The 21,415-nt window shown below is 46.1% G+C and overlaps 4 non-coding genes and 12 pseudogenes across 4 annotated transcripts; all 16 read right to left on the bottom strand.

Moving 5' to 3' along the window:
- Nucleotides 1-158: 158 nt before the first annotated feature.
- On the bottom strand, nt 159-277 carry LOC136720403 (5S ribosomal RNA). The gene has a single exon (XR_010805457.1). It is a non-coding gene; the product is annotated as a 5S ribosomal RNA (ribosomal RNA).
- A 225-nt stretch (nt 278-502) lies between these two features.
- Nucleotides 503-621, bottom strand: LOC136720375 (uncharacterized; annotated as a pseudogene).
- Nucleotides 622-837: 216 nt separating this feature from the next.
- Nucleotides 838-956, bottom strand: LOC136720302 (5S ribosomal RNA). The gene has a single exon (XR_010805447.1). It is a non-coding gene; the product is annotated as a 5S ribosomal RNA (ribosomal RNA).
- Nucleotides 957-1,177: 221 nt separating this feature from the next.
- Nucleotides 1,178-1,296, bottom strand: LOC136720399 (uncharacterized; annotated as a pseudogene).
- Nucleotides 1,297-1,511: 215 nt separating this feature from the next.
- LOC136720306 (uncharacterized) lies at nt 1,512-1,630 on the bottom strand (annotated as a pseudogene).
- Nucleotides 1,631-1,845: 215 nt separating this feature from the next.
- Nucleotides 1,846-1,964, bottom strand: LOC136720356 (uncharacterized; annotated as a pseudogene).
- A 219-nt stretch (nt 1,965-2,183) lies between these two features.
- On the bottom strand, nt 2,184-2,302 carry LOC136720312 (uncharacterized; annotated as a pseudogene).
- Nucleotides 2,303-2,518: 216 nt separating this feature from the next.
- Nucleotides 2,519-2,637, bottom strand: LOC136720304 (uncharacterized; annotated as a pseudogene).
- Nucleotides 2,638-2,861: 224 nt separating this feature from the next.
- On the bottom strand, nt 2,862-2,980 carry LOC136720358 (uncharacterized; annotated as a pseudogene).
- Nucleotides 2,981-3,188: 208 nt separating this feature from the next.
- LOC136720432 (5S ribosomal RNA) lies at nt 3,189-3,307 on the bottom strand. The gene has a single exon (XR_010805484.1). It is a non-coding gene; the product is annotated as a 5S ribosomal RNA (ribosomal RNA).
- A 223-nt stretch (nt 3,308-3,530) lies between these two features.
- Nucleotides 3,531-3,649, bottom strand: LOC136720442 (uncharacterized; annotated as a pseudogene).
- A 225-nt stretch (nt 3,650-3,874) lies between these two features.
- On the bottom strand, nt 3,875-3,993 carry LOC136720334 (uncharacterized; annotated as a pseudogene).
- A 209-nt stretch (nt 3,994-4,202) lies between these two features.
- Nucleotides 4,203-4,321, bottom strand: LOC136720413 (5S ribosomal RNA). Its single transcript, XR_010805466.1, has one exon. It is a non-coding gene; the product is annotated as a 5S ribosomal RNA (ribosomal RNA).
- A 219-nt stretch (nt 4,322-4,540) lies between these two features.
- On the bottom strand, nt 4,541-4,659 carry LOC136720383 (uncharacterized; annotated as a pseudogene).
- A 211-nt stretch (nt 4,660-4,870) lies between these two features.
- Nucleotides 4,871-4,989, bottom strand: LOC136720305 (uncharacterized; annotated as a pseudogene).
- Nucleotides 4,990-5,204: 215 nt separating this feature from the next.
- On the bottom strand, nt 5,205-5,323 carry LOC136720381 (uncharacterized; annotated as a pseudogene).
- Nucleotides 5,324-21,415: the final 16,092 nt, after the last annotated feature.

Below are 21,415 nucleotides of genomic sequence, written 5' to 3'. Positions count from 1 at the left end.
AAAAAAAAAAAAAAAAAATAGAAAAATGGAGGGAAAAATATCAGTGCAGGAAAGGGTGTTGAAAGTAGCCGGGTACGTGTACAATTCTTCAATTATATCTCCTGGAGACAGAAAGAGAGTATTAAGAGCTACGATGAAGTTACCCAGGAGACGTAAAAAGCTTGCAGCACCTGGTATTTCTAGGAGGTCTCCCATCCAAGTACTGACCAGGCCCTGCCCCGTTTAGCTTCCGAGATCTGACGAGATCGGGCGCGTTCAGGACGGTGTGGCCACAAGCCGAAAGGCCTGGCTGCATGATGTCTCTTAAAGGTTGGCGGGTATTGACGGAACTTCCAGCAAAAAATAAAAATAAAAAAATAAAAAATAAAAATGGATGGAAAAATATCAGTGCAGCAAAGGGTGTTGACAGTAGCTGGATACGTGTACAATACTTCAATTATATCTCCACCAGACAGAGAGAGAGTATTAAGAGCTACGATAAAGTTACCCAGGAGACGTAAAAAGCTTGCAGCACCTGGTATTTCTAGGAGGTCTCACATTCAAGTACTGACCAGGTCCTGCCCCGTTTAGCTTCCGAGATCTGACGATATCATGCGCATTCAGGACGGTGTGGCCACAAGCCGAGAGGCCCGGCTGCATGATGTCTCTTTAAGGCTGGCGGGTATTGACGGAACTTCCAGCAAAAAAAAAAAGAAAAAAGAAAAATGGAGGGAAAAATATCAGTGCAGCAAAGGGTTTTGAAAGTAGCCGGGTACGTGTACAATTCTTCAATAATATCTCCTACAGACTGAAAGAGAGTATTAAGAGCTATGATGAAGTTACCCAGGAGACGTAAAAAGCTTGCAGCACCTGGTATTTCCAGGAGGTCACCCATCCAAGTACTGACCAGGCCCTGCCCCGCTTAGCTTCCGAGATCTGATGAGATCGGGCGTGTTCAGGACGGTGTGGCCGCAAGCCAAGAGGCCTGTCTGCATGATGTCTCTTAAAGGCTGGCGGGTATTGACGGAACTTCCAGCAAAAAATAAAAAATAAATAAATAGAAAAATGGAGGGAAAAATATTAGTGCAGGACAGGGTGTTGAAAGTAGCCGGGTACATGTACAATTCTTCAATTATATCTCCTCCAGACTGAATGAGAGTATTAAGAGCTACGCTGAAGTTACCCAGGAGATGTAAAAAGCTTTCAGCACCTGGTATTTCCAGGAGGTCAACCATCCAATTACTGACCAGGCCCTGCCCAGTTTTTCTTCCGAGATCTGACGAGATCTTGCGTCTTCAGGACGGTGTGGCCTCAAGCCAAGAGGCCTGGCTGCATGATGTCTCTTAAAGGCTGGAGGGTATTGATGGAACTTCCAGCAAGAAACAAAAGAAAAAAGAAAAATGGAGGGAAAAATATCAGTGCAGCAAAGCGTGTTGAAGGTAGCCGGGTACGTGTACAATTCTTCAATTATATCTCCTCCAGACAGATAGAGAGTATTAAGAGCTACGATAAAGTTACCCAGGAGACGTAAAAGCTTGCAGCACCAGGTATTTCCAGGAGGTCTCACATTCAAGTACTGACCAGGTCCTGCCCCGTTTAGCTTCCGAGATCTGACGAGATCGGGCGAGTTCAGGACGGTGTGGCCGCAAGCCGAGATGTCTGGCTGCATGATGTCTCTTAAAGGCTGGCGTGTATAGACGGAATTTCCAGCAAAAAAAAAAAAAAAAAAGAAAAATGGATGGAAAAATATCAGTGCAGGAAAGGGTGTTGAAAGTATCCGGGTACGTGTACAATTCTTCAAATATATCTCCTCCAGACAGATAGAGAGTATTAAGAGCTACGATAAAGTTACCCAGGAGACGTAAAAGCTTGCAGCACCAGGTATTTCCAGGAGGTCTCACATTCATGTACTGACCAGGTCCTGCCCCGTTTAGCTTCCAAGATCTGACGAGATCGGGCGAGTTCAGGATGGTGTGGCCGCAAGCCGAGATGCCTGGCTGCATGATGTCTCTTAAAGGCTGGCGGGTATTGACGGAACTTCCAGCAAAAAAAAAAAAAAAAAAATAGAAAACTGGAGGGAAAAATATCAGTGCAGGAAAGGGTGTTGAAAGTAGCCGGGTACGTGTACAATTCTTCAATTATATCTCCTGGAGACAGAAAGAGAGTATTAAGAGCTACGATGAAGTTACCCAGGAGACGTAAAAAGCTTTAAGCACCTGGTATTTCTAGGAGGTCTCCCATCCAAGTACTGACCAGGCCCTGCCCCGTTTAGCTTCCGAGATCTGACGAGATCGGGCGCATTCAGGACGGTGTGGCCACAAGCCGAAAGGCCTGGCTGCATGATGTCTCTTAAAGGTTGGCGGGTATTGACAGAACTTCCAGCAAAAAAAAAAAAAAAAAAAGAAAAATGGATGGAAAAATATCAGTGCAGCAAAGGGTGTTGACAGTAGCTGGGTACGTGTACAATTCTTCAATTATATCTCCTCCAGACAGAAAGAAAGAACTAAGAGCTACGATAAAGTTACCCAGGAGACGTAAAATCTTGCAGCACCAGGTATTTCCAGGAGGTCTCCCATCCAAGTACTGACCAGGTCCTGCCCCGTTTAGCTTCCGAGATCTTACGAGATCGGGCGAATTCAGGACGGTGTGGCCACAAGCCGAAAGGCCTGGCTGCATGATGTCTCTTAAAGGTTGGCGGGTATTGACGGAACTTCCAGCAAAAAAAAAAAAGAAAAAAAGAAAAAAGAAAAATGGATGGAAAAATATCAGTGCAGCAAAGGGTGTTGACAGTAGCTGGATACGTGTACAATACTTCAATTATATCTCCTCCAGACAGAGAGAGAGTATTGAGAGCTACGATAAAGTTACCCAGGAGACGTAAAAGCTTGCAGCACTAGGTATTTCCAGGAGGTCTCACTTTCATGTACTGACCAGGTCCTGCCCTGTTTAGCTTCCGAGATCTGACGAGATCGGGCGCGTTCAGGATGGTGTGGCCGCAAGCCGAGATGCCTGGCTGCATGATGTCTCTTAAAGGCTGGGGGTATTGACGGAACTGCCACCAAAAAAAAAAGGAACAATAGAGGGAAATATACCAGTGCAGCAAAGGGTGTTGAAAGTAGCCGGGTACGTGTACAATTCTTCAATTATATCTCCTGGAGACAGAAAGAGAGTATTAAGAGCTACGATGAAGTTACCCAGGAGACGTAAAAAGCTTGCAGCACCTGGTATTTCTAGGAGGTCTCCCATCCAAGTACTGACCAGGCCCTGCCCCATTTAGCTTCCGAGATCTGACGAGATCGGACGCATTCAGGACGGTGTGGCCGCAAGCCAAGAGGCCTGGCTGCATGATGTCTCTTAAAGGTTGGCGGGTATTGACGGAACTTCCAGCAAAAAAAAAAAAAAAAAAAAAAAAAAGAAAAATGGATGGAAAAATATCAGTGCAGCAAAGGGTGTTGACAGTAGCTGGGTACGTGTACAATACTTCAATTATATCTCCTCCAGACAGAGAGAGAGTATTGAGAGCTACGATAAAGTTACCCAGGAGACGTAAAAGCTTGCAGCACCTGGTATTTCTAGGAGGTCTCCCATCCAAGTACTGACCAGGCCCTGCCCCGTTTAGCTTCCAAGATCTGACGAGATCGGGCACATTCAGGACGGTGTGGCCACAAGCCGAAAGGCCTGGCTGCATGATGTCTCTTAAAGGTTGGCGGGTATTGACAGAACTTCCAGCAAAAAAAAAAAAAAAAAAAAAAAAAAAAGAAAAATGGATGGAAAAATATCAGTGCAGCAAAGGGTGTTGACAGTAGCTGGATACGTGTACAATACTTCAATTATATCTCCTCCAGACAGAGAGAGAGTATTGAGAGCTACGATAAAGTTACCCAGGAGATGTAAAAGCTTGCAGCACTAGGTATTTCCAGGAGGTCTCACATTCATGTACTGACCAGGTCCTGCCCCGTTTAGCTTCCGAGATCTGACGAGATCGGGCGCGTTCAGGATGGTGTGGCCGCAAGCCGAGATGCCTGGCTGCATGATGTCTCTTAAAGGCTGGCGGGTATTGACGGAACTGCCACCAAAAAAAAAAGGAACAATAGAGGGAAATATACCAGTGCAGCAAAGGGTGTTGAAAGTAGCCGGGTACGTGTACAATTCTTCAATTATATCTCCTGGAGACAGAAAGAGAGTATTAAGAGCTACGATGAAGTTACCCAGGAGACGTAAAAAGCTTGCAGCACCTGGTATTTCTAGGAGGTCTCCCATCCAAGTACTGACCAGGTCCTGCCCCGTTTAGCTTCCGAGATCTGACGAGATCGGGCGCGTTCAGGATGGTGTGGCCGCAAGCCGAGATGCCTGGCTGCATGATGTCTCTTAAAGGCTGGCGGGTATTGACGGAATTTCCAGCAAAAAAAAAAAAAAAAAAATAGAAAAATGGAGGGAAAAATATCAGTGCAGGAAAGGGTGTTGAAAGTAGCCGGGTACGTGTACAATTCTTCAATTATGTCTTCTCCAGACAGAAAGAGAGTATTAAGAGCTACGATGAAGTTCCCCAGGAGACGTAAAAAGCTGGCAGCACCTGGTATTTCCAGGAGATCTCCCATCGAAGTACTGACCAGGCCCTGCCCCGTTTAGTTTCCGAGATCTGACGAGATCGGGCGTGTTCAGGACTTTGTGTCCGCAAGCCGAGAGGCCTGGCTGCATGATGTCTCTTAAAGGTTGGCGGGTATTGACGGAACTTCCAGCAAAAAAAAAAAAAAGAAAAATGGATGGAAAAATATCAGTGCAGCAAAGGGTGTTGAAAGTAGCCGGGTACATGTACAATTCTTCAATTATATCTCCTGCAGACTGAAAGAGAGTATTAAGAGCTACGATGAAGTTACCCAGGAGACGAAAAAGCTAGCAGCACCTGGTATTTCCAGGAGGTCTCCCATCAAAGTACTGACCAGGCCCTGCCCCGTTTAGCTTCCGAGATCTGACGAGATCGGGCGCGTTCAGGCCGGTGTGGCCTCAAGCCAAGAGGCCTGGCTGCATGATGTCTCTTAAAGGCTGGAGGTTATTGACGGAACTTCCAGCAAAATAAAAAAGAAAAAAGAAAAATGGAGGGAAAAATATCAGTGCAGCAAAGGGTGTTGAAAGTAGCCGGGTATGTGTACAATTCTTCAATTATATCTCCTCCAGACAGAAAGAGAGTATTTAGAGCTACGATAAAGTTACCCAGGAGACGAAATAACTTGCAGCACCTGATATCTCCAGGAGGTCACCCATCCAAGTACTGACGAACCCTTGCCCCGTTTAGCTTCCGAGATCTGATGAGATTGGGCGCGTTCAGGACGGTGTGGCCGCAAGCCAAGAGGCCTGGCTGCATGATGTCTCTTAAAGGCTGACGGCTATTGACGGAACTTCCAGCAAAAAAAAAATGGATAAAGAAAAATGGAGGGAAAAATATCAGTGCAGCAATGGGTGTTGAAAGTAGCCGGGTACGTGTACAATACTTCAATTATATCTCCTCCAGACAGAAAGAGAGTATTAAGAGCTACGATGAACTCACCTAAAGGATTATTAGGAACACCATACTAATACTGTGTTTGACCCTCTTTCGCCTTCAGAACTGCTTTAATTCTACATGGCATTGATTCAACAAGGTGCTGAAAGCATTCTTTAGAAATGTTGGCCCATATTGATAGGATAGCATCTTGCAGTTGATGGAGATTTGTGGGATGCACATCCAGGGCACGAAGCTCCCGTTCCACCACATCCCAAAGATGCTCTATTGGGTTGAGATCTGGTGACTGTGGGGGCCAGTTTAGTACAGTGAACTCATTGTCATGTTCAAGAAACCAATTTGAAATGATTCGACCTTTGTGACATGGTGCATTATCCTGCTGGAAGTAGCCATCAGAGGATGGGTACATGGTGGTCAAAAAGGGATGGACATGGTCAGAAACAATGCTCAGGTAGGCCGTAGCATTTAAACGATGCCCAATTGGCACTAAGGGGCCTAAAGTGTGCCAAGAAGACATCCCCCACACCATTACACCACCACCACCAGCCTGCACAGTGGTAACAAGACATGATGGATCCATGTTCTCATTCTGTTTACGCCAAATTCTGACTCTACCATCTGAATGTCTCACCTCTTTTTCCTATTTGTAGTGGAGATGAGTGGTACCCGGTGGGGTCTTCTGCTGTTGTAGCCCATCCGCCTCAAGGTTGTACGTGTTGTGGCTTCACAAATGCTTTGCTGCATACCTCGGTTGTAGCGAGTGGTTATTTCAGTCAAAGTTGCTCTTCTATCAGCTTGAATCAGTCGGCCCATTCTCCTCTGACCTCTAGCATCAACAAGGCATTTTCGCCCACAGGACTGCCGCATACTGGATGTTTTTCCCTTTTCACACCATTCTTTGTAAACCCTAGAAATGGTTGTGCGTGAAAATCCCAGTAACTGAGCAGATTGTGAAATACTCAGACCGGCCCGTCTGGCACCAACAACCATGCCACGCTCAAAATTGCTTAAATCACCTTTCATTCCCATTCAGACATTCAGTTTGGAGTTCAGGAGATTGTCTTGACCAGGACCACACCCCTAAATGCATTGAAGCAACTGCCATGTGATTGGTTGATTAGATAATTGCATTAATGAGAAATTGAACAGGTGTTCCTAATAATCCTTTAGGTGAGTGTATATGTATGTATGTTTATGTATGTCCAATTGCTTTGACAATACAAATGAAATGAATTGAGAGAGAGAGAGAGAGAGAGAGAGAGGAATATGAGCTCCTAAAAAACATTTGTTTTTATACATAAGCGGATTTAATTTGTCATTTACAAATGAATATATAGCACTATAAACATACACAGAAGACATGGAATAGAAATTCAGAAGAAAAAGTATTCAAAAAATAATAATTTTAAGAGAAACACAAAAAGAAGAAAGCAGAGAGACAGTTCAGGAAGAAAAGTCAGAAAAGAAAAGCTGAAGACAAGAATTGGAGGTAAGAGACAAATAATTAAACAAAAAAATATGTATTAATAAAATAAATAAGCATTCTCAGTAGTTGACTCAGCCAATGAAAATGCAGAGCTCCGATTTGAATAGAGTGACAGTAGGAGAGAGCCCAACTGCCACTGAGACTGATAGAAATCTATCGAACAGCAGTCTGACTGCAGAGCTGCCTTTTGAAATCCGATACCCTGAAGACATTCGCTCTGCACAGGCTAAGAAGGACTACAAACAAGCTGTGATGAGAGCATCTCCTGAGACCCTCATCCTAGACTACACCGGTAAAGGAGAAAACAGGGTCAAGAACAATCTACTGTTCTACACCGCCTTTCACAAAACCCTGTGCCAGACATACCCCAATAACAACAAGAGGGGCATTAGCAGAGGCAGGCAGATCTCAGTGCTGGTAGAGAAAGACACAGACAGTGTGATGCTCACTTTTAATGTATACCACAACGGGACCATCATGGTGCAGGGCAGCGAGAGCAGCCTGGACCAATTAGCTCTCGGCTTCCACACCTCAAAGCAGCAGACTGAGGTAGAGAAACAAGAGCCAGAGCCGGCCACCCTGCAGTCTGCCCCCAGCCACACGGAGCCAGACAGTGCCCCATCTCCCACAGACTGCCCCCCTGTCTCCCCAAAACTCTCCAGCAACATTAAAACACTAAAGGAATGCCTATCAGTGCTGGAGCTGGAGTTTGCGGAGTTCAGGGAGCAGACCTTGAGCACCCTGGCCCAGACCTCCTTGTGCGATCAGCTCCGGGATGAGATGCACAGACTAAAGATGCAGCACAAGGCTGAGATCCATGAGCTGAGAGCAGCAGTGAGAGACCTGGAGGAGCAGAGCCAAACCCTGAGGACGGAGCTGCGCAGAGCGAGGGAGGAGCTGACCAGGACACCCCAGCACAGCCAGCTAAGGAGCCTGCAGAGCCAGCTGGAGGAGCTAAGAGAGGAGCTACACATCACTGGAGCACAGAGACTGCACTGCACTGACCCCACAACACCTCCAACCCCTGACGCACCCACTGATCCACCCACACTCCCCACCACTCCTGACACACCCACTATCACCAGACCTGCCACTAATACACAACCCCCTGAAACGCCACTCCCCCAAAACACACCCGCTGCCCCCACCACTCCCGACGCAAACCCGGAGTGGCAGGTCAACGCAGAGGTGGTCATTCTGAGCGAATCCAATGGGAAGTTCCTGGTTGAGAGGCGCCTCTTCCCTGGGCGAAAAGTGAAAAAGCTTTGGTGCTCCACAGCACAGAGAGCCCTGGAGCTGCTCTCCAAGAGGAGGCTTTGCCAAGTCAAACACATCCTCATCCACACCGGCACTAACGACCTGAGTGCCCGCAGGGGCGATGTGGCCTCAGCCCTGAGACAGGTAGCAACGAAAGCCACAGAGGAATTCCCAACTGCCAAAATTTCCATCTCCACACTGCTGCCCCGCACAGACGTGCCCCTGCACATCATCCAGGCCATCAACGCAGAAGTGTCCCGAAGATGTGCCCTCCTCCCCAACGTCCACCTGGCACACCACTGAGACATCCAGCCACATCACCTGTATGACCACGTCCACCTCAACAAGACGGGTGTGAGGATCATCTCAAAGGTCCTCAAGGACACAACCCTGGGCCGAAACCCCACACACCCCCACCTCGAGACCAGGAGCAAACCCCCCAGCCCCCGGCCACATCCCCAGCCACCGGCTCCACCCCAGCCCCAGCCCCTGAGACCCCGCGGCCCCATTCCCCACCCCCCCATCCCCAGAGGGCCCGTCCAGCACAGCAGAGCGGACAGCCGGGGACCAGCACAGCCACACAGCCACGCAGCAGCGGCTTCCAGAGCCTGGAGGCCCGATGCTGCCCAGCTGGCCCAGATAAGGCAACTCCTCAGTGTCATCTGTACCACACTGCTGAGTTAACTGAGCCTCAACACACATATATATGGTTGTGGAGATGGAGAGTAAGAAAAAATGTGATTTAATTATTCTGATATTTTGATGCAAAGATAAAATCTTTGAGTGATTATTATGTATATCCATATATAATTATTAATAGTAATATAATATCAGTTGTAGACCACAAATTAAACTTTCTTATGTAGAAGAGACAAGTATAATAAAATATATGAACATGTCCTTTAAAATAAGCAGTTGGAATATGCAGGGTTTACGCTCCTCAACTTTTGGAATGAAGAGCACAGGCCCTGAACTGATCAACACTGTAAATAGTTCAGATGTTTTCATTCTTGTAGAGACTTGGTGCTGTGCAGATATGTCTATACACTGGATGGATACAATGGATACAGGGAGCTGATTGTGCCCTCCTATAAAAAACCCAAAGTCAGGTGTGGCAGGGCCTCGTGGGGGATTATCGTGTGGTACAGGGAGGAGCTCCGAGCAGCCCTATGCCCAGTACAGAGAGGAGACACACACCTGTGGATGAAAATCAGAAAAGACACCCTACAAAATAACACAGATATATACCTATGTGCAATTTATATGCCACCCGCAGACTCCCCCTACTATAATGAGGAAGGCTTTCATGAGCTTCAAAACGAAATCTGCCACTTCCAGACCCTGGGCTCTGTACTGCTGTGTGGCGATCTCAATGCCAGGACTGGCAGAGAGATGGACTACATCAATACAGAGGGGAACACACACCTGTTCGGAGACTCCCCGCTGTGCCACACACACACCTCCACACTGACACAGCCACGACAGCGTGGTAAACAAGAGCAGGAAGCAGGTAGTGCGCCTATGTAAAAGCCTGGGTCTATATATCATCAATGGCAGGACCAGGGGGTACTCTCTGGGGAGATTCACATACTGCTCGGCTCTGGGCAGCAGTGTGGTGGACTACGCCATAACTGACCTGGACCCACAAGCCAACAATGCGTTTATAGTCAGACAACAATCTCCACTATCAGACCACAGCCAAATAACACTTTACCTAAAAAGATCAGCGCAGCCACAAGTCAGAGCCAAACTTCCCACAAAACTGGTCTCCCTGCCACCCAGTTAGAGATGGTCAGAGCCCAGCACAGAGAACTACACAAGAGCCCTGAATAGTGATGAGATTGAAAACATGTTAGACAGATATCAATCCTCACACTATCAAATAAACCAAAACGGAATAAACTCAGCCACCAAAACACTGAATGAAATATTTGAGAGACTGGCTTTAAAATCAAACATTAAAACAATTAAAAACCAAAATATGAAATCGTCTAAAAGAAAAAAAGAACAGTGGTGTGACCAGGAGTGTGAAACTTCTAGGAAACACCTGAGACATCTCTCCAACACTAAACACAGAGAGCCCGACAACCAGGAGGCTCGCCTCAGCTACTGCCAGGCCCTGCGGCACTACAAGCAACTCCTCAGTAAGAAAAAAGACCACTATATGGGCAGAATAAATACCCCAAAAACAAAAAATGAAATACCAATTCAAAATGGAGAAATCTGGAAAACACACTTTGAAAAACTTTACCAAAATGTTGAAAACAATCCAAAGCCAGAACAGGTTAAAATATTAAAAAACCTAAATAAATTGGAAGAAATCATTAAGAATAACCAAAATCCCTTAGATAACCCATTTACAATACAGGAACTAAAACATCAACTCAAAATCCTCAAACCCAGGAAAGCCAGCGGCCCCGACAGCATCAGCCCTGAGATGCTGAAGCACAGCAGCCCGCAGCTGCAGGAGGCTCTGCTCAAACTCTTTAACCTGGTGCTGAGAGCCGGGTGTTTCCCTGAGGTCGGGAATCAAGGATTGATCACCCCGATTTTTAAAAGTGGAGACAAATTAGACCCCAATAACTACTGGGGCAGCTGTGTGAGCAGTAACCTGGGGAAGGTGTTCTGCAGTATCATCAACGCCCAGATACTGGCCTTCCTTACCAAGCACAGTGTCCTGAATAAGAGTCAGATTGGCTTCCTACCAAAACACAGCACAACCGATCATATTTACACTCTACACACCCTCATAAATAAATATACCCAAAACAATAAAGGAAAAATATTTGCCTGTTTTGTAGACTTTAGAAAGGCATTTGACTCAATCTGGCACAAGGGATTATTTTATAAACTTCTACAGAGTGGTGTAGGGGGTAAAGTTTATGACATCATTAAATCAATGTATTCTGAAAACAAATGCGGAGTTCAAATTGGCAACTCAAGAACAGAGTTCTTCACTCAGGGGCGGGGAGTGAGACAGGGCTGCAGTCTGAGTCCAACACTGTTCAACATCTACATCATCGAGTTGGCCACAGTGTTGGAGCAGTCTGACGCCCGCAGCCTAACTCTCCATGACACAGAGATCAAGTTCCTGCTCTATGCAGACGACCTGGTGCTGCTGTCGCCCACAGAGCAGGGGCTTCAGCAGAACCTGGCGCTGCTAGAGCAGTACTGTCAGAAATGGGCCCTGGCAGTCAATCTGGACAAGACCAGAGTTATGGTTTTCCAGAAAAAAGCCCCATCTCAGGGAAACAGGTACCGCTTCACTCTGGGCAGCACTGGATTAGAGCACTGCACCAGATACAACTACCTTGGCCTGACCATCAGTGCGTCAGGGAGCTTCAGCCTGGCTATAAACGCATTAAAAGACAAGGCACGCCGGGCATTTTATGCCATAAAGACACAATTTGGGAAAACAACAATACCAATAACTATTTGGATTAAAATATTAAACTCCATCATCCAACCAATCCTGCTATATGGGAGCGAAGTGTGGGGTCCCCTCATGAACCTCAATAACAGCAATTGGGACAAAAGCCCCATGGAAATATTCCACCTAGAATTTAATAAAAACATCTTACACGTACACAGAAACGCCCCCACGGCTCTGAGGCTCACAGAGCCCGAACACACAATGACCAAAACAACAACAATTGGGAAAATTGACATGTACCTGAAAAGCAAATACACAAAAGATTAGAGACACGAATTAGAATCACAAAACAAATTGGAATGCTACCGGGCCCTGAATAGAAACATTACATTGGCTGAATACTTAAAAATCCAAAATATAAAAGAGAGACAAAATCTAACTAAATACAGGCTCAGTGACCACAGCCTCGCCATTGAAAAAGGCCGCTACAGAAAATTCTGGGTTGCCAGAGAAGAGCGGCTGTGCAGCCAGTGTGACCTAGGGGAGGTCGAAACACAGGCGCATTTCCTGCTGTCCTGCCCTAAATACACAAAAATCAGGGAGACATACTTTAAAATATTAAAAATGCATATCCCTGAGTTCAGCATGATCCCCGATTGCTGCAAACTCCCCGTCCTGCTGGGAGAGGAGGAGCGCACTGCCTTCTTAGCAGCGCAATATGTATCCACCTGCCACAGCCTGCGAGACAGTGTGTAGACACCAGCCTGTGGCACTCCATTTGCAAAACAAAATAAAAACAGTGATTTTTCTGATGTCATGACACAAATTTTGATACAAACAACAAATATGGTTTATATCCTACTTAATTTTATTTCAATGTGTACTATATTTGTTCCACTGAATCTTGTATTGCAATGTTTTGTCTTGATTGATAGAACATTTGTATCTGCTTTGGCAATATTGTGATAGATCATGCCAATAAAGCACCTTTGAATTGAATTGAAATGAATTGACAGACAGACAGACACACGCACACACACACACACACACACACACACACACACACACACAGAGCCAGCCAGCCAGACAGCCAGCCAGCTCAGCCATGACATCACGAGCCTCTCTCAGCTGACTGCTATGACATCACAGAGCACGTACATTCCGTTGCTTGCCGTCTGTCAACCACTCAGTCACTGCCAGCCAGACTGGCTGGCTGGCTGGATGGGGGGGCTGCTTGCTGCTGCTGCGTATCTTAGCAAGCTAATTTGCCTGACCGGCCTTCCTACTCCTATGCCCAAATGCCCACCTAAGCCTCGTTTGTAATGCATGTCATTGTATTTCAAAAAGGAATCTGGAAATAGTAAACCTATTTTCTTTATTTGAATGTATTAAAGATCACATTTTATTACATTTTCTTTTTCTGTACTTCATTACATTATATTGAGATTCATAATTCTATTATTTATTTTCCGTATGTATGTATGTATGTATTATTGTATGGAAGGAAAGTTAGAAATGATTTTCACAAACCTGTTTTTCTCTCTTGTATACTTAAGAAAGATAAGGTCAAGCTAGAAGGTCAGGAGGCCATAAGGTAGTTTGATTTCTGTTTGTTATTTACGATGAGAACCTTGGAGACAATGTCAAACGGTATGACCTACGTGCCTGTTCCTTAAAACCATGTGTAGATCTATGAACTCTGTTCTATAATGAAATATGTTCTGCTTAGTTAGCCTTTAAGATAACATAGTAATGATTTTCTAGCATGTATGTATGTATGTATGTATGTCCAATTGCTTTGACAATACAAATGAATTGAATTGAGAGGGAGAGAGAGAGAGAGAGAGAGAGAGAGAGAGACAGACAGACAGACAGACTGACAAACACAAACAGACACACACACACACACACACACACACACACACACACACACACACAGACACACACACAGCCAGCCAGCCAGCCAGCCAGCCAGCTCAGCGATGACATCACAAGCCTCTCTCAGCTGACTGCTATGACATCACAGAGCATGAACATTCCGTTGCTTGCCGTCTGTCAACCACTCAGTCACTGCTAGCCAGACTGGCTGGCTGGCTGGATGGGGGGGCTGCTTGCTGCTGCTGCGTACCTTAGCAAGCTTATTTGCTTGACCGGCCTTCCTACTCCTCTGCCCACATGCCCACCTATGCCCGATCTGCTGTTCACCTGGATCACAGCTCCGCCCCAACAAGGCAGATCCTCCCAAAAATGGTACAAACTGATCCACGTTCCCCTCCACAGAAAGCTTTAGCCCAAAATAAGGGACACATTCTGCCCAATATGTCAGCGCCAACCACAGCCTGAGGGACACAGTGACACACGAGCACCGGCTGTAAATATAATGTAAATACTCGTTTGTAATGCATGTCATTGTATTTCAAAAAAGGAATCTGGAAATGGTATACCTATTTTCTTTATTTGTATGTATTAAAGATCACATTTTATTACATTTTCTTTTTCTGTACTTCATTACATCTTATTGTGATTCATAATTCTATTATTTATTTTCCGTGTATATGTATGTATGTATGTATTGTGACAAACCAAGGGGCAGGGTCATACATGGCAGATATGTCAGGCCAGGTCTGCTGCAAGGTGTGTACTCTAGGGTAGAATACCGACCCTAGGCAACTACACTCCCCAGAAACCCTCAGGCAGCCATTCTAGCACCTAATGTGGTCACTTGGTGTTACTTCCTCAATTATTCACCAGGTATATAAGGCGGGCCTGAGAGAGAGAGAAGTGAGAGACAATAGGGTGAGTTATCTGGAAAACAGAGGTAGCTCATAAGGAGAAAGCCAAGACTTATTTATTCCAGACTTTGTTTAAAATAGAATGATTATGTAAGATTAGTTACAACTCCAGTGTGAGTTAGGTTTTGTTTTCAGATTTGTTTTGTTTGAAGTAAACATACAGGCACAGCCCTGTATTTGCAACCTCCTCCCTGGGTCATGACTGGTTTTTACTCCTAAGAAGATCACAGAGAAGACCCGCACATGTGTACAGCCAAGGCGTTTTGTCACATTTGGTGTAGAATGCGGGCAGCACCTCATGAAACCCAGACTGGCTGAGTGAATTTTTTTATCCAAAAAAAAAAAAACTACAGGCTGTAATAGCCCAACAGGAAGCGACCAGGGTGCAGCAGGTGGCTCACCAGGATGCTATGCGGATGCATCAGGAAGCACTGCAGGTCCAGCATGATACAAATAAAATGTTTAGAGAAGAGCAGGAAAAGGTGACTAAAGAGCTGAAAGAGAGTGTTGAAGCACTTGCAACCAGGATTGGGCCACAGGGGGCTGCAACCCATTCCACTCCCCGCACCAATCACTTTCTGCAGAAAATGACAAAACAGCACGATGTTGAGGCCTTCCTTATGACCTTTGAGAGGACAGCAGAGAGAGGGATGGCCAAAAGATTCCTGGGCAGGGCTTGTGGCACCTTATCTGGCAGGGGATGCACAGAAAGCGTACTTTGATCTGGAGCTGAAGGACGCCCAGGACTATGATAAATTGAAAGCGGAGATAATGACCCGATTGGGCGTGACCACCGCAGTGAGGGCACATCGGTTTCAGCAGTGGGCCTACCAACCAGGACAACCAATCCGAACGCAGATGTTTGATCTGATCCATCTGGCCAGGAAATGGCTACAGCCAGAGGTCCATTCATCAGCCGAGGTGGTGGAGGCCATAGTCCTTGACAACTACCAACGCTGTTTGCCCAAGGACGTTCGACGCTGGGTTGGCCAGAATGAGGTGCTGTCCGCTGACACCTTGGTGGCCATTGTAGAGCGGTTCTATACAGCCGGAGCAGCAGAGCATGTACCGGAGGTTAAAAACTCGTTCCCCAGGCCATGACGAACCAGCGGACCGGGTAAGATGGTTCCAAAGTACTCTGGGAAACATGACGCGCTGGATTGGAAGAAAAGAGCAAGACTGGGGGGGGCAAAGGTGGGGCCTAAAGCCGAGACTAAGGGTTATAGGGGGTCACCATCACAACCAATTGTCTGCTACAATTGTGACAAAGTAGGACATATTCCGGCCCACTGCCCAGGTAGAGAGGAACCAATGCAATGTAATGTGTGTGATATGGGGAAAGAGAAACCGGTATTTTATGCCTGCCCTGTTGGGACGGATGTTTTCATAGGCGGAGTACCTAATCCAAAACACATGTGTACAGTGATAGTCGATGAGAAAGAAGTGGCTGCTCTAACTCGACTCTGGCAGTATGGTTACACTGGTCACAGAAAAATTAGTAGCGACCAACAAGCTGGATAGACATCAGGAGCTCAGTATCACATGCACACATGGTGACACACGCCCCTATCCCACAGCCCTTGTAAACATACAGACAGAGGCCGGGAAACTAGATTACGAAGTCGGTGTGGTACCCAACATGCCATATGATGTGATACTGGGACGATATTTTCCTAATTTTGGAAAACTAGATAGAAAACATAGTAAATTGGAAATGCACACTGAAAACTGTAAGCCAGAAGTTGCCTCGATCCCACAACTAGAGCTAAAAGTAGACCTGGTTCCAGTTGAGTCGACAGTGAAGGTTTTGGTTGGGGAAAATTAAACTGAAAACATAAGGGTGGAATGTAGTGACGTAGATGACCCTATGGAGGGTGAGGAACCCAGCACTAGCAGGGTGGGTGAGAATCCATTCATAGAGACCCCTGAAGCTGACAATGTAGAAGTGTCAGTGTTAGAGGGACTCCCCACTGATTTTGGCAGCGCACAGGTGCGAGATCTCACTCTACACTATGCTAAAGAAAATGTGAAGGTAGTAAATGGGACCCCTATGACTACTGCAGACCCGCCAACAGCTTATCCTTATTTTATGGTAAAAAATGACCTATTGTACCGTGTAAATAAGATAGGGGTGGACATTGTGGAGCAATTGCTAGTTCCCACCCCATTCAGACGAACAGTTCTCAATCTGGCACATGGGCATATCCTCGGGGGACATCTGGGGATGGACAAAACCAAGGATAGACTCCTGAGGAGGTTTTACTGGCCAGGCGTACATGCAGACGTGACAGAACATTGTAGCTCATGTCCTGAATGTCAACTACATGCTCCTAAACCAGCCTTCAGAAGCCCACTGGTCCCTTTGCCCATCATAGAGACCCCCTTTGCTAGGATAGCTATGGATGTGGTGGGACCTCTCCCGAAATCAGCCAGAGGGCATCAGTATATACTGGTTATTTTGGATTATGCCACCAGGTACCCAGAAGCCATTCCACTGCGGACCATGGCTTCAAAAGGTATTGCAAAAGAGCTAATGTTGATGTGTAGTAGGGTGGGGATACCGAGGGAGATATTAACAGATCAGGGCACACCCTTTATGTCTAAGGTTATGACCGATCTGTGTAAATTGTTGCAGGTTAAGCAGTTGAGAACATCAGTCTACCACCCACAAACAGATGGGTTGGTTGAGAGATTTAATAGGACCCTGAAGTCCATGCTAAGAAAGGTAATCGATAAGGATGGGAAAAATTGGGAATTCATGCTGCCCTACTTGATGTCTGCCATTAGGGAAGTCCCACAGGCTTCCCTGGGCTTTTCGCCTTTTGAACTGTTATATGGGAGGCACCCCAGGGGGATATTAGACATAGCCCGTGAAACGTGGGAACACGAGTCCACTCCTTTCCGGAGTGTAGTCGAGCACATCAATGCTATGCAAGAGAGAATAGCCACAGTCACTCCCATTGTGAGAGAGCACCTAAGGCAGGCACAGGAACACCAACAATTCGCCTATAATCGTCAGGCTACACTGAGGGTGTTCCAGCCTGGTGATAGGGTGTTGGTGTTGGTTCCCACTGTAGAATGTAAATTTCTGGCTACGTGGATGGGACCTTATGAGATTATAGAGCGAATACGGGAAGTGAACTATAAGGTTCAGCAACCCGGCCGCCGACCCCCAGAACAAATATATCATGTCAACTTAATAAAAGCCTGGAAGGACAGGGAAGTGTTGATGTTGACTTACCCCCCTCAGCCACTAGGGACACCGAAGGTGAATATTGCAGCTGCCTTGTCACCTGACCAGTTGAAGGAGGTGAACGACTTGATAATACGTAATAGGGAAGTTTTCTCAGGCATACCGGGGCGTACCCATTTAGTCTCTCACAACATTGTGTCTCTCCCAGGAAAGAAGGTAAATATGAGGCCTTACAGGGTACCAGAAGCTCGCAGGAACACTATTAGAAATGAGGTTAAGGAAATGCTGGAGGCAGGGGTTATTGAAGAATCCCACAGTGAGTGGTCCAGCCCTATAGTCATGGTTTCCAAACCTGATGGCTCCTGGAGATTCTGTAATGATTTTAGAAAGGTTAATGAAATTTCAAAGTTTGATGCATACCCAATGCCCCGAGTAGATGAATTGTTAGAGAATATTGGGAATGCTCGCTATATTTCAACTATTGACTTAGCCAAGGGCTACTGGCAGATTCCCTTGACCCCGGGTGCCAAAGAAAAAACAGCCTTTGCAACCCCAGATGGTCTGTTTCACTACACAGTGATGCCCTTTGGCCTGCATGGTGCTCCTGCCACCTTTCAAAGGTTGATGGACCACATACTTAGACCACACAGGACGTATGCGGCAGCATATTTAGATGATGTGGTCATTCACAGTCCAGATTGGGAATCACATTTGTCTCAGCTCCAAGCGGTATTGGATTCAATACATGCAGCAGGCCTGATGGCTAATCCAACCAAATGCAATTTGGGGTTGGAAGAGGCCAAATACTTGGGCTATACAGTAGGGAGGGGTATGGTGAAACCCCAAATATCCAAGGTTGAAGCCATAAACTCTTGGCCTAGGCCTGTCAATAAAAAGCAGGTTAGGGCATTTTTAGGGTTAACTGGGTATTACCGGAGGTTTATTCCCAACTATGCTACCTTAGCGGCCCCTCTGACTGATATGACTAAGGCTACAGAACCCAATATGGTTAGATGGGGTGATACAGCAAACCGGGCTTTCCGGAGCCTACAGGAGGCGCTCTGCCGCAACCCCGTTTTAATGGTACCTGACTTTCAGAAAGAATTTATAGTCCAGACGGACGCCTCTGAGGTGGGGATCGGAGTGGTTTTGTCCCAAAGAATGGGTGATCACGAACACCCGGTGTTGTTCCTTAGCAGAAAGTTGGAATCCAATGAAATAAATTATTTGGTAGTTGAAGAAGAATGTTTGGCAGTGAAGTGGGCTTTGGACAGTCTTCGATACTATTTGTTGGGCAGGCACTTCACCCTGATCACTGACCATGCCCCCCTCACTTGGATGCATCGTTCGAAAGACAGGAATGCCCGTGTGATGAGGTGGTTTTTGAGTCTCCAACATTTTCATTTCACCCTGCAGCACAGGCCAGGGAAGGCCATGGGGAATGTTGATGGGCTGTCCCGGGTGCATGCTTTTTTGCGGCTGTCGCTCGACCTATGGGGTCGCAGCTGGGGGGGAGGATGTGGGACAAACCAAGGGGCAGGGTCATACATGGCAGACATGTCAGGCCAGGTCTGCTGCAAGGTCTGCACTCTAGGGAAGAAAACCGACCCTAGACAACTACACTCCCCAGAAAGCCTCAGGCAGCCTAATGTGGTCACTTGGTGCTACTTCCTCAATTATTCACCAAGTATATAAGGCGGAAAGATAGAGTCAAGCTAGAAGGTCAGGCCAGAAGCTAGTTTGATTTCTGTTTGTTATTTACGATGAGAACCTTGGAAACAATGTCAAACGGTATGACCTACGTGCCTGTTCCCTAAAACCATGTGTAGACCTATGGACTCTGTTCTATAATGATATATGTTCTGCTTAGTTAGCCTTTAAGATAACATAGTAATGACTTTCTAGCATGTATGCATGTATGTATGTCCAATTGCTTTGACAATACAAATGAATTGAATTGAGAGGGAGAGAGAGAGAGAGAGAGAGAGAGAGAGAGAGAGACAGACAGACTGAAAAACAGACAAACAGACACACACACACACACACAGACATACACACACACACACAGAGCCAGCCAGCCAGCCAGCTCAGCGATGACATCACGAGCCTCTCTCAGCTGACTGCTATGACATCACAGAGCACGTACATTCCGTTGCTTGCTGTCTGACAACCACTCAGTCACTGCCAGCCAGACTGGCTGGCTGGCTGGATGTGGGGGATGCTTGCTGCTGCTGCGTACCTTAGCAAGCTTATTTGCTTGACCGGCCTTCCAACTCCTCTGCCCACATGCCCACCTATGCCCGATCTGCTGTTCACCTGGTCACAGCTCCGCCCCAACAAGGCAGATTCTCCCAAAAATGGTACAAACTGATCCACGTTCCCCTCCACGGAAAGCTTTAGCCCAAAATAAGGGACAAATTCTGTAACAACATAATGGATGCCCACCCAACCTGTGACAAAACTGAGAAAAAAGAAAAACGCCAGTCCTCCTGGGGGAGGGACACACAGCCACCCTGGCTGCCCAATATGTCAGCGCCTACCACAGCCTGAGGGACACAGTGACACACGAGCACCGGCTGTAAATATAATGTAAATACTTGTTTGTTATGCATGTCATTGTATTTCAAAAAAGGAATCTGGAAATAGTAAACCTATTTTCTTTATTTGTATGTATTAAAGATCACATTTTTTTACATTTTCATTTTCTGTACTTCATTACACCTTATTGTGATTCATAATTCTATTATTTATTTTCCGTGTAGATGTATGTATGTATGTATGTATGTATGTATATGTATGTATGTCCAATTGCTTTGACAATACAAATGAATTGAATTGAGAGGGAGAGAGAGAAAGAGAGAGAGAGAGAGAGAGAGAGAGAGGAATATGAGCTCCTAAAAAACATTTGTTTTTATACATAAGCGGATTTAATTTGTCATTTACAAATGAATATATAGCACTATAAACATACACAGAAGACATGGAATAGAAATTCAGAAGAAAAAGTATTCAAAAAATAATAATTTTAAGAGAAACACAAAAAGAAGAAAGCAGAGAGACAGTTCAGGAAGAAAAGTCAGAAAAGAAAAGCTGAAGACAAGAATTGGAGGTAAGACCTTTCACCTATAGAGACAAATAATTAAACAAAAAAATATGTATTAATAAAATAAATAAGCATTCTCAGTAGTTGACTCAGCCAATGAAAATGCAGAGCTCCGATTTGAATAGAGTGACAGTAGGAGAGAGCCCAACTGCCACTGAGACTGATAGAAATCTATCGAACAGCAGTCTGACTGCAGAGCTGCCTTTTGAAATCCGATACCCTGAAGACATTCGCTCTGCACAGGCTAAGAAGGACTACAAACAAGCTGTGATGAGAGCATCTCCTGAGACCCTCATCCTAGACTACACCGGTAAAGGAGAAAACAGGGTCAAGAACAATCTACTGTTCTACACCGCCTTTCACAAAACCCTGTGCCAGACATACCCCAATAACAACAAGAGGGGCATTAGCAGAGGCAGGCAGATCTCAGTGCTGGTAGAGAAAGACACAGACAGTGTGATGCTCACTTTTAATGTATACCACAACGGGACCATCATGGTGCAGGACAGCGAGAGCAGCCTGGACCAATTATCTCTCGGCTTCCACACCTCAAAGCAGCAGACTGAGGTAGAGAAACACAAGCCAGAGCCAGCCACCCTGCAGTCTGCCCCCAGCCACACGGAGCCAGACAGTGCCCCATCTCCCACAGACTGCCCCCCTGTCTACCCAAACTCTCCAGCAACATTAAAACACTAAAGGAATGCCTATCAGTGCTGGAGCTGAAGTTTGCGG

The sequence above is a fragment of the Amia ocellicauda genome, unplaced genomic scaffold (genome assembly GCF_036373705.1).
Source record: "Amia ocellicauda isolate fAmiCal2 unplaced genomic scaffold, fAmiCal2.hap1 HAP1_SCAFFOLD_103, whole genome shotgun sequence".
In the NCBI taxonomy this organism is placed as follows: domain Eukaryota; kingdom Metazoa; phylum Chordata; class Actinopteri; order Amiiformes; family Amiidae; genus Amia; species Amia ocellicauda.
This window is presented reverse-complemented; position numbering and strand designations above follow the sequence as displayed.